Here is an 18,275-nt window from a genome sequence, read left to right as displayed (position 1 = left end):
GAAGACCTCGTCACATCAAAACCAGCAAGGCAGCCCCGACACCTTGCTCAGGGGACTGAGGACCATTGGTGCCTGTACCATTAGATATGGGACTACGACCTATGTGAAAGCTCCAGTTTCCATAGTATAATAGCAAAGAAAATGTAGGAATGTCAAGAGTTTTGTAGCGTTCCAGAAAGTGATCCTCAAACCACTCCTCCACTAGTACGAGGGAACCTCCTGACACAAGTCTTGGGTAAAGATGACTCAATCCTACTAAACCCTTGACTTCCCAGCCATGGATAGTCCACCACGGGTGGAGCAGACTTAAGTCATTAAGGCAAGAATCAGTACGTCAAGCTAGGGTTGTCCATAAACCCAGCAAGATAGATCAACCACTGCCAATGAAAATCAGAAAAAGACAAGCACCAAGGGGTGCCTGACGGAGAAACAAGACTGCTCAACCGCCTGTTGAGCAGGAATTTCTCAGGCCTCTTCCCCCATTGTCAACTTTACTAGACTTCATCCCTGGCACAATCCTCCTTCCTTCCTCCTCCCATCAAGAGGATGTCCCCGAGCCGTCTTCTCTTCAGAATATGTCCAATGAGGGTGATGACGTTAAAAGCACTCCTAAAAGATCTAAGCAAGGGAAAGACCTAAAAGATTCCCTGCACACGTCCAACTCTGGTTATGACGCAAAAAGCTGCCCAAATTGGTTCGATGAGAGGAATGACCTTAGAAGTCCCTCACTTTCTGACCCTCCTCCTTCTTCTTCTACTTCTAGTCCTTCTTCTTTTATGTCTCTTGCAAGTACCACCTTAAAATGTCCAGACTTTGAGGCTCTTGACAAAGAACTTGAAGGAACAAATATAAATATGACACACAGGAGGTGGTTAAAAAATACATTGGCCCAGGCAGCAGGATTCTTAACAGTTGCTGGCGCCCTGGCAGCTCGAGCTAAGACACAACTATCTTCCTCCACTACGAAGCACAAGAAGCCAAAGCCGAAGAGACCCCAGCGGCCTGAGCCCGACTCTATGTAGAGACTGAGAGAATCAAGAGGGCAGAGCTTCTATTCTCAGGAAGCTTGCTGCATGATCTAGACATCACCCAGCGCGGGGCAAATAAGCCTAAGATCGGGGAAAACAGTGCAGCCTCCACCTCAGAAGTCAGGTATCTTGAAGTTTCCTAGCTCACCAGTCCTCCCTCACCCAAATACTTCAAGTAATCCACCCATCCTATAGCCCCTAGGCTTCTTCCTTGCCCAAGTGCCCTAGACAATCCACTCGAGGCCGCTGGTCCCATACACACAGCCACCTCTTAAGCCCCAACCTCAAACCTCCATCACCCAAACCAAGCCCACTGTGCAATCAAGTCAACCAGTAGGTCAAAGCAAACCTCCTCCACCTAAACCTACTCGTCAACCCAAACCGACATCAGGGCCAGGAATACAAAAGGCTGACGAGGAAAAGGTGAAATATAATGTGATGGGGCACTTAAGGAAACTTCCGGCCCTTCTTAATATCTATGATGCTCTTATGCTCTCAAGGGACTATCATATGGCCCTGGTCCAGGCCCTTTCCGATCCAAAGGTGTATGAGGCTGAAGTGGAAGCCATCGAGGTAGACTCATTGATCTTGAGTGGATGTATGGAGGTCACCTTCTCAGGGGATGATCTACAATTGGGAGAAAAATTTTACAAGTGCCCTCTCTTTGTGATTGGTGAATTACATGTGTGCCCCATGAACCTTATCCTAAGGAGAATCCTCACTCGGTTGGGATTAGGTTCTAAGGATCTCACTCTGACGCATATCACAGTCTAGGGATTCAACCAGTCAAGAGAGAAGCCAGCTGGTACTGCCCGCCTTGGTCTCAAGATTGGTGAATTAAACGACTATGCTCAGTTTCATGTAATTGACACCGACACCTCTTAAAACATCCTTCTCGACTGCCTATGGCTCCATGATCAAGGGGTGGTTCCATCCACATTACATCAGTGTTTCAAGTAAAGTCGAGATGGGAGACAACATACAGTCTATGTCAATAAAAGACTGTTTCCTGTAGCCGAAGCTCACTATGCTGATGATAAGTATTACTTCACTGACTCATTATCACCCCAAAATCCAAATGATGGTGATTACAAGTCTGTAAGAAAGACAGAGCCTTTGTCCCATGAGGATGTTGAGGACATCGGGCTAACACTGGTGGACATATTCAAAGAAGAGAAAAGACAAGGCAAAATTCTCCTTTTGACTCCTCCTCATCTTAGCATGCTATCGCACTACCACACGAAATGCCATTGATTCCACTCCTTATTCCCTAGTCCCTAGGGGCGAAGTAGTTTTACCCCTTGAAATTCAAATCCCTTCGCTACGTGTCGCTATACATCAGGGATTAACCGAAGATGAGAGAGTCAAACTTTGGTATCAAGAATTGGATGCACTCGATGAAAAAAGGTTAGAGGCTCAGCAGAATCTCAAGCTCAATCAGGGGAGAATGAAGAGGGCTTTTGACAAGTCAGTCAAGGTCTGCTCATTCGCCTGTGGCGATCTAGTTCTAGGCCTAAACAGACTGATTGTTATGCATGGCCGACATAAAGGGAAGTTTGGGCCCAAATGGGAAGGTCCCTTTATAATAAAGAAAGGTTCACCAAATGGAGCCTACATACTAGCACATCCTGATGGAGAGGAGGCAATGCCCCTATCAATGGGCGATATTTAAAGAAATACTAACCATGATGCATACTCAAGAAAAAAAAAAAAGAGACTCGAAGTGCAAAAGTAAAAAGTTAGGAGGATGATAAAGAGAAAGCGAACAAGAGAGTCCAAACAAAGCTTAACTCTTTTTATTGTACTAAAAGGGTTACAAGTTACAATCAAAAGCCCATGGTTAGGGAAGTTACAAATCCCTTGCATCTAAGGAAAAAATAACAGTTGACACCCACAGTGTTGCCCTTGCATCTGAGGAAAAGAGAACAGTTGACACCAGCAATATTGCTCTTGCATCTGAGGATAAGAGGGCAGTTACATGCCAAAAAGAAACACCCTCATCGTGAAGAAGAAGTAAACCCACTTGAGAGTAAGCTTCAATTCATCTGCCAGATGTTTTCAAAGAGGATGGTTACAAGCCAAAAGAAGAAGCCAACTATTTCCGAATCAGCTTCAATTCATCTGATGAGTCTATCAAACATACAAAGCAGACTTCTCTGGCAAGGAACTTGCCTATGATGGAGAGCATACCATGTTCATAGTAAATGCCCTTCCACAGAACAACATGGACTTTACTGTTGGAGGATTTGTCTTCCAACAGGCATCATAAGCCAGGCCTTACCATTGGTCCCCACACTCTGCCTACCCAAGTCAGCGTCGTGCGTGAACATCGCCGCACGTGACTCATTGTCGTGCGCAACAATCCCCACATGCAACTCACTGCCTCTCGTGAGCAACATTGTGTGCATCATAACGAGCGACGTGCGCGGTCAGTGCCAGCTGTGTCTTCCAAAGGCTAGCGCCGGTTGTGCTTCTAACTCCCAACGCCGGCTGTCTTTCTTGAGGATCAACACTGGGTGTGTTTCTAAAAGGTCAGTGCTGGCAGCGTATTCTAAGTCAGCGCCGGCCGTGTTTTAAGACTTCTCGCTATTGTGACTGTTCACCTCCCGGTGACTTCGTTTTTTGCTTCTCCTCGGCTCCCGAGACCCCTCATTTTCCTCTTGTAGCCCTTCATCTCCGAGTAATTGTTCAACTCTTCACAACCCTTCGGGTCCTCATCAGAAACTCCCTTCCACCGTCTGCAACCTTTCTCCAACCCACTGGGAAACCTTCACCTCTTCTGCGCACCAGCCAGGAAACTACCAAAAACCAATGGAAGACCCTAGCAGCCCTCTGTTGCACCTTCCTTCCTTCTCCAAAACACTCAAAACCACAGCCGGAGTTCCCTATTTCCCTGGTGAACTCCCTCTTCCTACTGTAAACTCCTGCAACTCTGGAAAAGAGTGATTTTCCCCACTAGCGTTGGTTTCCTCAGCAGGAACCTATCCCTGCTTGCCAGAAAATTTCTGTTAACCTTGTCAAAATCCCCTGTGTGCTCACCAAAGCTCTCATTGGAAAACCTCACCCTCATTGTCACCCTAACTGTTAAAAGCTATTTTTACCTTAAGTATTTTTATCTTACATGAAACAGTGAAAAGGGGGGTTACCCCCTTTATTTAGTCGAAGCTTCCCTTAAATATCCCTCCTAAACCAGGAATGCCAGCGACATCCAAGAAGGCCAAACGACGATGGGCCGGACAGGGTCGAGCTTTGACCTGAGTCTCAAGTAAGGTTTTATCGCCGCCCATGAAATCCCATGTAACATAGAGTAGGGCCGGGTCAGGCTCGGGTCACGGCCCGAATAGTAACCCATTCCCAGCGTCAGCTGTGTCCTCGACTCAACATCGGTTGCATTCTCGTCCCAGTGCTAGTTGCATTCTCGACCCAATGCCGGTTGCGTTCTTGACTAAATGTCGGCTGTGTTTTCAACTACCCAATGCCGGCAGAGTGTCCAAGAAGTAATGATGGCTGACCTCAGCGCCGACTACGTTTTCAAAGACTCTGCGCTGACTGAGTGTTTAAGAAATAGTGTTGGCAAGGCTGTGATCATAAGGGTTCACTTTCGCGCATGTTCATTGCCACATACTTCATGCTACAGCCATGCGTGTCCTACTACTGTTATCCCTAGTGGCGTTGCACCCTGACCGTGACCTATTATCCCTAGTGGAGTGGTACCCAAGTCATTCCAACCAGGCCATGACTTCTCATCCCCAGTAGGAGTCATACTCGCGTTGTAGTCCCTTATCCCCAAACGAGTCAAGGTCATTCTTATCACTACAACCCCCAGTGGGTCTGCTTCACACCTAGCTATCCTATCCTCTAGGAGTTGCGCCATGTTCAATGGATTTTTTCTCTATTGAGTACCATTTTTAACCTCTAAGGGAGCTACACTTGTCCCCTAATCCCCAATGAAGTCAGCCTTCCCATCTGAACCCCTTGCCGGTCTTGACCATTATATCCCCAAGGAGTCAGATTGCAGTCCACAAGACGTATTCCCATGCAGCTTCACCTACATGGTGACCCACAACCATGGTACACGTCCTAGCTGCATGATGTTAAAATGCTCAACACCATGGTCCAAACTATATGACCTTAAACTGTAGCTGAGGTCTAGTTGCACGACCTTAAACTGCATGGTCTTGGCTGCATGACTTTAAACTGCTTGCCTTGGTCCAAGCTATACGACCTTAAATCATAGTGCAAGTCCTGACCACATGACGATAAACTGCTTTACACAGGTCCCGGAGCCATGACCTTAAACACTCCCTCACACGTGCATACATGCCCTTTACGTGCATCTTCACGCACGTCTTCCCTAAATGCTCGTTCGTGTGCGTGCACCTTCTTCATTACCTCCCTAGTAAGCCCATCTACTTCATCACCTTTCATCATTCCCCAGTGAGTCTCACCCATGCTCACAAAACGGCGAGCCATTCTTCCATCCATACTCACCGTCACTTAGTGGGTCACCACTTTTCTACCTTTCATTCGTACATTATCCATTTTTCATAGGTAGATTTGCGCCATCTCCCCAAAAGTGAGCTAAAACTACCACCATACTCACTTTGTGGCCACCACGAAACTGTCATCCATCATCACCATGGTCCAGCTGTATGACCTTAAACTAGAGTACACGTCCTTGCGGCATGACAATAAAAGGCTTTGCAGAGGTCCCGAAGGCATGACCTTCAACACGCCTTCAAAAAAAATCTCACGAAGGACACTTGGACCAATAAGCAGGATGATGCAGAGTTTGCCTCTATAGGCGGCTTTAGCCATTGTGCAAGGAGAAAAATCCTTGGTGTCAGAATGCCCTGATACCATGGCCTAAAAAGACGAGCATCAAGGAAATATTCTGACAGTTTGAGTCCACTAGCGAAAGGACTCGAAGGACAGAAGACTAGCCAAGAAGGCAAGACGAGTCTCATGAAGAAGAGCACCATTCCCAAGAGGTCACTAACGCACTCCAAGATGCTGAAGGTGCCCCAAGAAAGCTAAGTCAACCAGACCTTGGACCTGTTATGCAGCAATAGGATTGAGCCCCCAGGGGTCGTCTGGGACGAAAAAGAGAGGTATCGTGATTGTCGAAATTGCTAGCAGTAAGCAGGGTTGTGCCCACAGCTGAGGTACCCTGCCTGCTAAGCAAAATCTGGTGCGAAACCATCCAGAATAAGCAACAAAACAAAGAAACGCAAACTAAATGGAAAAAATTCCCTTAAGAATGCACTTGACCGTCAGACGGGCTTAATTCTGACCAACGAGGTCCGTACAAAATCCTCAACTGTCAAAATCACAAACAGACCCTTAAGGGTGAGGACTTTGACAGGATCCCTCAAAAAGGTCTCTTCTCCCCAAAAGTCTCCATGGATGGACCTGTACATTGCATCCAAATGTCTGAGCATCCTAGTTACAGCATTGCATGGATATCTCCTCGGCGTTCACTTGGTCCTATGGCCAGGAAGAAAAAAGTAATAAATTCGAAGAAATTTTCTGAATGTTGTCATTCTCTCTTCTCTCGAAGCACAACATTCAGCGGGGCAAGTTGTTTGAACACATTTTTCAGCACCTTGGGTCCCTGATGCGAAGTAAAGGAGAAGTCAATCAATAAAGCCCTAGCATACAATGTAACTTTTGACATTGTCATAATTTCCCCATAACGGGTTAGAATCTTCCTAAAGACTTCAAAAGCCACTTGACAAGTTTCGTTGCAATCCGACATGTCTAAGGCAGTGCAGACAAAGAAACAATTTCGGAAAGATCAGCCTCTAGCACCCTGAAACAGACCCCATAACTAGAACTCTAATTTTGGTATGTCAAATCACTATGGGAGTACCATCATTGGATCCGGCACGGTCGAAAACCCTTAAGGGTCAAGTTTCAGCTTAAACAGACGTTCCAGGATAAAGTTATAGGTGAAACATCAAAAAGGGGTAGGCCGCACGCTATTCCCATGCGGCCTCCATTAAAGGAGACTAGTTTGAACAGTCACAAGCGGCAACTTCGAAGGCTCATATCTTACTCATTATGAGTCGGATCGTGATCAAATTTTGTGACCATGTTCGTCTCGTCAAGACGAGCATTTTGATATATGGTACGCCCCCATGACGATGCTCGAGCAAGGAAAAAACCTAGAGAGAATTTGGCGATTCGTGAAGACAATTGTAGGAAAATCAGTAGTAGCACGACCCACTCGAGCGACCATATCACGGCGTTCGCTTACCCAATTGACGTGAAACCAATTACACCATGTACGTAAGGTCCGAGGCTATGTCTGATCTGGCGTATAATGAACGGTTGGATTCTGCACATGAAGGCGTCAAAGTTGCTGTAGATTCTGACCACTAGATTTTGAGATTCGGCCAAAAACCCAAGACGACGAAGTCTTTGTTCGGGCACGAAATCGAGCTGTGTTTGTTGGAACGCGATCGTAACAGTATGCTCAGTGAAAATTAGTGAAGAAATCAAATAAAAACATCAAGAAACAAGCACACTATCAATCAGAAGTTTTCAAGATTCATACAAAATTCAAGTTGCATAATCGTGGCCTAAAAACGTGATCCGTGATTCAAAGTTGGTACCAAATCGATCGTCATGTCGAGCCCAACAAGAAAGTGATCATCTTTCGGCCAAATGGGCGCCGGAGAAACTCTCTAGGGCAACGGCAAGGACTGTTTTGGAATTCCGTGTATTGTTGGGCAGGGGTAAAACCGTCATTTTGTACCTATTTTTAGATTTTTCTTTAATTCAAATAAATTGTAATTGTTATCAATTAGGCTAGATTTTGGACATCCACCCATGTTTGGGCCCAATTTTATAAATCCATACTAAACCTAATTATAAAGAGTCTCCCTCAGTTTTCAATCTCATGAATAAAATTTGAGAGTTTTACATTGAAGTTATGGGTGTGTCTTAGAGAGAGAGGGAGGAGAGAGAAGAAAAAATCTGGTACCCTTCAATGAAGGTAAGTTTCTCTCCTCCTATCTTCTCTCTTTTTCTCTCTCCTCATCTCTTCTTTCTCTCTTTCCTCTTCTTCTCCTCTGTCTTTCTCTCCTACTCTCTCCTCTCCTCTTTCTCTTTCCTCCTCTCTTCTCTCTCTTTCTCTCTCCTCTTTTCTCTCTTTCTCTCCTCTCTTTTTTCTCTCTCCTCTTCTTCTTCTTCCTGTCTCTCTCTTTCCTCTTCTTCTCCTCTATCTTTCTCTCTCTTCCTCTTTCTGTCTCTTTCTCTTCTCTCAACACACACGGCAATAGGCCATCGTTGTGCGTGTCTTTCATCTCCTTCTTTCTTCCTTTCCACTGCTTTCTTTCCTTACTCATCATCCATTCTTTCCTAATTCTTACTCTCTCTTTCCTAATCTTCTTTCTTCCATTTCCTTTTCTCTCTTCTTTTCTTCCTTTCTCTTTCCTCTTTTTCTTAACCTCTCTCTTCTTTCTTACTCCCTGTTCTTTTCTTTCTCTCTGCTCCATTCATGCACGACAGTGCCCATTGCAAGGCATGATGTTCTTTTTCTCCTAAAACATGCGCAGTGGACCGAGTCTTAACCCGAGTGGTGGATCGGGCCTCTATCCAAGTTCCTCATTCCTTTTTCCTAAACTCTGACAAGGATAGTGAAGCGAGCCCTTTTCCTGAAGTGGCGGTTCGGGCCGTGTCCGAGTCCCTTCTTACACGCATGCTGATGCCTATCACCGAGTGTGACTTCTTCTTCTTTCTCTCTCTTGTCATGGACGACAGAACCTCATCGCCGTCCATGTTCTCTTCTTCTCTCTCTCTCTCCTGTCATGTACAACGAAACCTCATCGTCGTCCATGTTTTCTTCTTCTCTCTCTCTCTTGTCATGGATGGTGGAACTTCATCGCTATCCATGTTTTCTTTTTCTCTCTCTCCCTCTCTTGTCATGGACGGCGAAACCCCATCGCCATCTATGTTCTCTTCTTCTCTTTCTCTCTTGTCATGGATGGTGGAACCCCATCGCCATCCATGTTTTCTTATTCTCTCTCTCTTCTGTCATAGAAGATAGAAACCCATTGCCGTCCATGTTTTCTTCTTTCTCTCTCCCCTGTGTCATGGATGACGAAACTCCATTGCCGTCTGTGTTTTCTTCTTCTTTCTCTCCCCTTTCTCATGGATGGTGGAACCTCATCCCCATCCATGCTTTCTTCCCTCCTCTCTCTCTCCTGTCATGGACATTGGAACCCTATCGCCGTCCATGCTTCTATTCTCTCTTTCTTCTCTCTCTTCACTCTCTTCTCTCTCTTCTCTCTCTTCTCTTTCTTCTCTTTTCTCTTTCCTCTTTTCGTTCTCTCTCTTCTCTTTCTTCTCTTTTCTCTTTTCTCTCTTTTTTCTCTCTTTTGTTTTTTCTCTCTTCCCTCTCTTCTCACTTCTGTTTCTTTCTTTTCTTCCTTCTTCTCTCTTCTATTTCTTTTGTTTTCTCTTTCTCTCTTTATCTCTCTCTTCTTTCTTTTCTCTTCTTCTCCCTTCTCTCCTCTGATTCTCTTTCTCCCGTCTCTCTTCCCCTCCTCTCTTCCCTCTTTTCACTCTTTTCTTTCTTCTCTCCCCTTCTGCTCTCCCCTTCTTCTTTTCTTCTTCTTTTCTCTATTTCCCCTCTTTCCCTCTTCTTTCTCGGTCTTCTCTTCTCTTCTTCTATTTTGTATCTTCTCCTCATCTATTTTTTTTTCTCCCTCTCTTTCTTCTCTCTCTTCTTTCTTCTTCTTCTCTCGTTTGACCAAGGAAGGTTAAGATTAGCACTGCCATGATAGTTTCGTCATTGAGTAGTATTGTTGTTGTGCTGGTCTGCAGTACCGTGCTCGTCTTACTACCATGACAGGCTAGCCATTATGCTGAGCTGGTTGGTATTGGTCTCATCGTCGAGTAGTCTTGTCACCACACCGGTCTGAGTTACCGTGCCCGTCTTGCTACCACGTAAGGTCGATCACTATACTGGTCTAGCTACTATGTCAGTCTAGCCACCTGGTCAAATCACTCTTTCTTCTCTTCTATTCCTTCTATTCTATTTTTCCTTTTTTTTTCTCTTATCATCCCCAATCTGCATCTCATTCCTTTCCTTCTTCTTTCAAATGTGCACGCCTATGTGCATGCGCCCAAAGACAAGGTGGGGTCCCTTGGCCCACTTGTCTTGTAAAATTAGCCATGTGTGTGTGATCACAAAAACAGGAGAGTACAAGTCAAGGGAGGCGATTTCAAACCAATTGAAGTACTCGAGGGATTTCCGTCGTGATATAAGAGGGCGCCCAAGCGAATCAGCCCAAGAGAGTCACGGACCCAGGTGAGGTGTGTCATGCCTCACATTAAATTCCTCTCTCATCAGTTGGTATACCTACTCTTGTTTCTTGACAGGGTTCCCAAGAGAGCAGTCTCAAGTCCTGGGTTCCCTTGAAACCCGAGACACGTGCCACCAGATCATCTCGACGCGGAAGGCGAGATCGAGGAACCTAACCACCTGTATATCTGCTACATTTTGCCCACTGCATATGTAATGTCAGGCCTCGTGCTAGTCATTGCGTACATTAAACTACCAATTACCCTAGCATATTCAAGTTGATATATACATCTCCTATCATTTTTCTTTAACTTAATATGAGGTTCTGTAGGGCTGACTTATTATTAGTATGCTCAAACGTTTTGAGTATTTTCTCAATGTAGTGATATTGAGTGAAAATTAATTTATTTTCTCTTTTCTTGCTATTTTGATATCAAATATTACTTCAGCCTCTCCTAAATTCTTTATATCGAAGTTAGATGCGAGGAAACTTTTAGTTTCCTCTACAATTTGTAGATTAGTACTAAAGATAAGTATGTCGTCAACATATAAACAAATTCTGACACATAAAAAGTTTATTTTCTTACTATAAACACATTTATCAACCTCATTTTTCTTAAAACTATCAGATATTAATACAATGTCAAATTTCTTATGCCATTGTTTAGGTGCTTGTAAGTCCATAAAAAGATTTAACTAATTTACAAACATTGTTCTCAAAACATGGTTATTCCATATAGATTTCTTCATCTAAGTCACCATTAAAGAAAACAGTTTTTACATCCATTTGATGTATGACTAGATGCTAGATAGAGGCTATTGCTAAGAGCATTCTAATAGTACCCATTCTTATCACAGGTGCATATGTGTCAAAATAATCATTACATTCTTTTTGTTTAAATCCTTTAGCAATTAATCTTTCTTTATACCATCAAAATTCTTTTTTCTTTTAAATATCCATTTACAACCTATGGATTTAGAACTAGGTGGAAAGTCTACTAATTTTTAAGTTTTATTTGAAAGAAAGACCTATGTGACCTTTTACCAGGGAATAATTTATTATTATTATTATTATTATTTCACCCATTTCTTTTGGCAAAATATCACTTACAGGTGATCTTTATTACAATAAGATAAATTTCAAAAATAAAATCAATATAACAATTAAACCAAGATCTTAACAACTTGATGTCATTGAAACAATCTATATTATGTTTGAGAATATAAAGATAAAGTTGTAAGAAACAAAAGTGGAAGATTGTTTCAATTTTATCTTTATATTCTCAAGCATAATATAGATTGTTTCAATGGCATCAAGTTGTTAAGATCTTGGTTTAATTGTTACTGTGTGATGGTACATGTTGGTTTAATCTGTGTGATGGTACATGGATGAGGTTTTGGCTCCTATCCCTGTAGGCCACCATTGCACATAAGGGTCACACAGTCCCTTGGCTCATTCATCCGGGCATGTTCTCCAAAATCATCAAGGGCTAACTCATAAACCCTCATCGTTTTGTTCTTCATACCTAAGTAACATGGGTTTTTTCCAATCGACTGGCCTAGATCGTCAAGCACATATCGCTATCTGTAAACACTATTTGCATAACACGGTCCACGATGACCACACTCCCATTAAGTTTATGTTCCACTATATCAAATATTTTTGTTTAAAACACTCATAAGGCCTTTAAAGGCCACATAAACTCAACATCTCCCACTTGGCCTTTGAAGGCCTTACGTTCTCTCTTCCTCACTTTTTCTCATCTCCATCTCTCTTACATGTCTTACAAAAATATTAGGGGCAACTCCCTTAGTCAGAGGATCAACGATCATTAGATCTGTGGATATGTAGCTAATCTCAATCTCTTTCAATCTCACCTCATTCCTCAAGTGAGAGAAATAGGGTTTGATATGCTTGGAATTCTTGTAAAACCGTGGCTCCTATGATACAAATATTGTCGCTGTGTTGTCGTAAAAAATCCTTACCGCCTCACAACGCACAGAATGAAAATTGAGCAGATTAAGAAACTTTTTAATCCATATGTCCTCCTTGGCCACTAGACCGCATGCCACATATTCAGCTTCTATGGTGGATAATGCTACTATATCATGTTGCTTCGACTTCCAAGAAACTGCACTCCCTCCAAGCATAAACACATATCCAGATGTAGACTTCGCAACATCTGAATCCACGAGATAGCTTGCATCTAAATATCCCTTTATTGTTATTTCAGCTCCCCCTTTGTATGTGAGCGCATAGTTCATAGTCTCTTTTAAATATCTGATGATTCTCTTCACTGCTTTCCAATACTCCTCTTCAGGATTGCTTTGAAAATGACTAACCAAACTCATGACGAAAGACAAGTCAGGTCTTGTTCTTGTCATGGTGTACATACGGGGCCCAACTGCGCGCCTATAAGGTACTCTCTTCATGGCCTTTTTATCAACATCTTCGATTGGACACATTTTATTACTGAGCTTCATTTTTTTGTCAATTGGAGTTGACATGGGCTTACACTCAATCATATCAAACTTTTATAGTATCCTTTTTTAGTAGGTTGCTTGGGAAAGTTGGATAGTTTTCTCTTTTCTATTTCTTAATATTTTGATGCCCAATACATATGAAGCTTCTCCAAGATCTTTCATAGTGAAGTATTGTGCAAGAAAAATTTTTATCTCTACTACTAGGGTAATTGAGCTATTAACAATTAGCATATCATCAACATATAAAGAAATAAAGACCACATCTCTCCCACTGACCTTTTGATATATACTGTCGTCCTCATTATTTGTAGAAAACCTTGCAAGTGCAAGGATCTCTTGAAATTTTATATACCACTGACGTGATGTTTATTTTAAGCCACAGAGGGATTTATTAAGTTTATATACTAGGTTCTCCTTTCCATTTTTATCAAATCCCTCGAGTTGGGTCATATGAAATTTCTTCCTCTAAATCACTATTCAGAAAGGTTATTTTGACATCCATCTGATGAACCTCAAAATTAAAATGAGTTGCTATGACTATTAGGATCTGGATAGATGAGAATTTGGAAACAAGAGAAAAGGTATCTTCATAATCTATCCCTTCTTTTTGGGTAAATCCTTTTGCAACTAACCTGGCTTTGTATTTTTCTATTTTCCCTTCTGAGTTCAACTCTTTCTTGAAAATTCATTTACAACCAATAGCCTTACGTTTTCGAGGTAGAGGTACTAATTCTCACACATAGTTTTGGTTAATGGACGTATATTCATCTTTCATGGCTTTTACCCAGTATTCCCTTTCAGGATAGGATAAGGCTTTATCATAAGTTTTAGGCTTAAAAACTGGATCCTCCACAACTTTCTCAAAATATTCCTCAAGTTAGACAAATTGTTCTAGGTATAGAGGTGGTCTACCGAATTGGTTACTTTGTCTTTGTTCAGGTAGAGGTTCACTTTCTTTAGGGAGCTCAGATTCAGGCTGAGACTGTTTTGAAGTTTCAGGTTCGGGTTCTCGAATCACATCCTTTTTTTTCACCCCCTCATAGAAGTCATCTTGTTTTCTACTCACCCTTGCTTTAAGGAATTCTTCCTTGAAGAAGTGAGCATCATGACTCTTAATGTCCGCTCATGTTCCAAGGTTGTAGAATCGATACCCCTTACTATGATCTGGGTAGCCAATGAAAATGGATTTGACAGTTTTGGGTTGTAGTTTGGTCCTATTTTAGTACGGGATAAGAACATGGGTTAAGCAACCCCAAACTCTCAGGTGATCAAGGGAGGGAGTACGACATGTGAAGATTTTTTGAGGAGTAAGTGGGGCAGCTTTTGAGGGAGTCTGATTAAGGATATAACATGCCGTTAACACGACATCTCCCCAAAAGTCTAGGGAAAGATTGTCATGCCCCATCATACTCCTTACCATTTCAACAAGGTCCTATTCTATCTCTCGGCTACACCATTTTGTTCGGGAGTATAAGGCATGGACTACTGATGGATGATCCCATTTTCAAGGCAGAGTTCTTTGAAAATATCAGATGAATATTCTCCCCTCCCTATCGGTTCTAAAGACTTTGATTTTCGAGTTGGTTGATTCTCTAAGTCGGCTTTATATTCTTTGAATTTTTTCAGGGCTTCTGATTTGGTATGAATAAGATACACATGGCCATATCGCGAGTTGTCATCTATAAAAGTGACGAAATATCTTTTACCACTTGTGGTGGTCACATTTATAGGTCCACATATGTCATTATGAATGATTTCTAAAATACTAGTAGTTCTTTTTGCCTCGTTGGTATTTTTCCTTACTAATTTTTCTTGCACACTTTCGATAAATATCCCTCATAATTTTGAAGAATGCCGTCATTTTTCAATCTTTTCATTCGTTTGATATTAATGTGTTCTAACCTCAGATGTCAAAGGGTAGCATCTAATTCATTAAGGGACGAGACATAAGCAACGTTCTCTTTTATTTCAATAGTAAATAGCCCATCTACAAAACGTCCTGTCATGATAACATATTTCCCCTTCTTGACTACCACTTTATCCTCAATGAAAGTAGTCATGAATACAGCCATCTTCGGAACCGAAACCAAGCACTTCCTCATATCATGAGCATAAAGTATTTGCTTTAGGATTATGGTGCTCCCACTCTTCAATTTCAGCTAAAAATCTCCAACTCCAAGTACATTAGTTTTCTGATTTCGTCTCATATAGATATGTTGTTGTCTTGTCCTCATGGGAGTAAAAGAACGAAAGCCTTCCTTGATGTTTGTGATATGAGTCGTAGCCCCTAAGTCGAGACACCAAGAAGCTCCCTTGGGGTTAGCCAGCATAGACTCAAAGACCACAAAAGTCAATTCCTTGTTGGTCCCTCCAGATTTATTGAACCGACAGTTATTGGCTATGTGGCCCACCTTCTTGCATATAAAGCAAGTCCTAGTCTCTCTTTTTCCTCCTTTATTACCAAAATCCCTCCTTTTAAAATCTCTCATCTTTCCAAAATAATTTCTTCCTTTTCCTTTCTTAGGTCTAAAAGAGGATTGAGATTTTACCATGTGTATCGCCTCCCTTGGAGATGTAGTCAGTGCATGCCTTGAGTTCCTCATTTCTTCTTCTCCCCTGATTGTCGTGATAAGCTCATCCAGCTTTGGTGCTTTCTTTTTGACCAAGAGTGAAGATACTAAAGTCTCCCATGAATTAGGAAATGAATTCATAAGATGAATCACTTACATGGGTTTAGTTGGTTTCATGCACGTGTCATCCAACTCTCTGACTAGTGCACGAAAAGTGTGCCCATGATCTGCAAACTTAGTTCCTTATATCATCTTCAAATCATTATATTTTTCATGGCCATGGCTTGCTTTATGAGAGAGGGGTCATCATATTCTCTTTCAAGTTTATCAAAAATTTCACTTGCAGTAGAAATTTATTCATACTCAGAAGCATATGAGTCTGTCATGGTGCATAAAAGAATGTTCTTGCATCTGAAGTTCTTCTTCTTCCAAGTCGTATGCTCATCTTTGATTGCTTGAGATGAGTCGTCACTTGGATGATGAGGACGACTCTCATAGAGCATCTCATGCAAGTTTTCCTCCTCAAGCACACATCGAAACTTTCTTCTCCAAGAAATATAATTGGTCTCATCAAACCTTTTGGCTTTTAGGATCTCAGAGAAGAAGATACGTGCGGCCATATCTTTAACTCTCAAGCAGGACTTAGAGAAGACTCCTAATGGCAATCAAGTAACTATGCTCTGATACCAATGAAAGAAAGACCTATGTGATCTTTTACTGGAGAATATTTTTTTTTATTTTTATTATTTCACCCCTTTCTTTTAGCAAAAGATCACTTATAGGTGGTCTTTATTACAACAAGATAAATTTCAAAAATAAAATCACCATAATAATAACCAAGATCTTAACAACTTGATATCATTGAAACAATCTATACTATGTTTGATAATATAAAGATAAAATTGTAAGAAAAAATTGAAAGATGCTGGAGATTACCTCAACTGGGCGTATTATACCCCACACAGAGTCACCACCATCCAAAGGCGCGAGATCAACGGTTTAACTTCAATCTCGATTCAGAAAAGCAAATTTCGGTCAAACAGAGTATGCACCCTTAAATCTCTACAATCTCTAACCCTAATAGTTTTTGCTTAATCTTAATTTCCCAACCCTCAATATTTTTAAAATGAGAGAGAGAGAGAGAGTGGAAACCCTAGGGTTGGGGCATGCTCCCAATAGGCTTAGGAGAGAGAGGGTTAGAGAGAAAGACAAAGGAGAGAGAGTGGGGTGTGCTCCTTTAAGAGAAATGAGAGAGGGTTGTGGGAGAGAGAGAGAGAGAGAAAGGTGTGAAGAATAGAGGGGTACACCCCTATTTATAGTACAAAATTAGGTCTTTTTAGAGTTTCTCATAGTTTGTCTCTTTGTTGAGATTGAATATGAACCGTTGATTAGGGTGCCTTGTGGGGTAAGAGATCTGAGCCATCCATTCCATAAATGGGCCATCAACATTTTGGAGGGTGCATAGACCATTATCCCCCTTTTCTTAACCATTTTCCCATCATTAAAAAATAAATAAATTATATCTACTTAAAATATTATGCTTTCCATACCATAATCTTTCACAAAATATTCCAAAGATATATCAAGTTAATATATGCTTTCATATTTTGGTTAAGATATGGTCAATATATTTCTATATCTTCATGTAACTACATGGTACAAGATATCTTACCGAAATTCAAGATAACTTGATCTCCAAGAAAAGCATCCAAGAGGTGGGGCGTGCCACCCATGTGTGGCACGTGTAGGCCCCACCCACTTGATACATGGTGGGCCCATGTGCACAATGGGCCCCCATGTTAATTTTATGTAATTTTAAAATTAAAAAAATAATTTCTAAAAATATTATTTAAGTTTTTATACTTTTGTAAAATTAATATCTTTATTTTTATAAGTCCAAAAATTATAAATAAAATATCGAAAGACTCATAAAAATTCAAATAATAAGTAAAAACAATTTATGTTATAAAACAAATATTATTAAATTAATATGATGGGAAATGGATCCATATGGTTTAGGAATTTAATCAGCAATCATGGGGCACTCCATCTTCAATTGTGGACTACAGACCACACTTGCTTTATCGAACCAACCTAGTGGTTCCCATGACCCACAGTCCAAGGAAGGCTCATTATTTAGTTCTCAAAGTCTGACCGATGAGCCAAGGGGTCACAATCCCAGTCTGTGGATTATAGGTCTTCCCCTAGAGACGAGTCAATGTCACCAAAACCTTATGTGACCACAGCTCTATGACGCATAGGGGTATCTCTCGCACATACATATGCTTCACCCTAAAAGGTGGATTTCTGCCTTTGCCGAGCGATCTATCGATATGCATGTCATGTGATGGTACATGGATGAGGTTTTGGCCCATGTCTCTATAGGCCACCATCACACACAAAGATCATATAGGCCCTCGGCTCACTTAACCAAGCATGTTCTCCGGCCTCATCAAGGGCTAACCCATAAACCCTCATCGGTTTGTTCTTCATGCTCGTGTAACATGGGTTTTTCCCAACCTACTGGCCTAGATCGTCAAGCACATATCGGTATCTGCGAACACTGTTTGCATAGCATGGTTCACGAGGGACCACACTCCCACTAAGTTTATTTTCCACTATATCAATTTTTTTTTGTTACAAACACTCATAAGGCTTTGAAAGGCCACATAAGCCCAACATTATTTGCCATTATGGAGTCCATTTCACTATTTCTAGCTTCTCTCCAAACAAATTGCATCTTGAGATGCTAAGGCTTCACTTAATGATGTAGAATTTACCTCCACATTTGAATATATAGGACCTGAATTTAAATTTTGTTTGATAAGCGTCAACTAGATAAATATAAAAACCGGTCCAAAGTTGTAAGAGGGATCACTT

The sequence above is a fragment of the Amborella trichopoda genome, chromosome 12 (genome assembly GCF_054954075.1).
Source record: "Amborella trichopoda isolate Santa Cruz 75 chromosome 12, AtrichopodaSantaCruz75HAP2 v2.0, whole genome shotgun sequence".
In the NCBI taxonomy this organism is placed as follows: Eukaryota; Viridiplantae; Streptophyta; class Magnoliopsida; order Amborellales; family Amborellaceae; genus Amborella; species Amborella trichopoda.
This window is presented reverse-complemented; position numbering follows the sequence as displayed.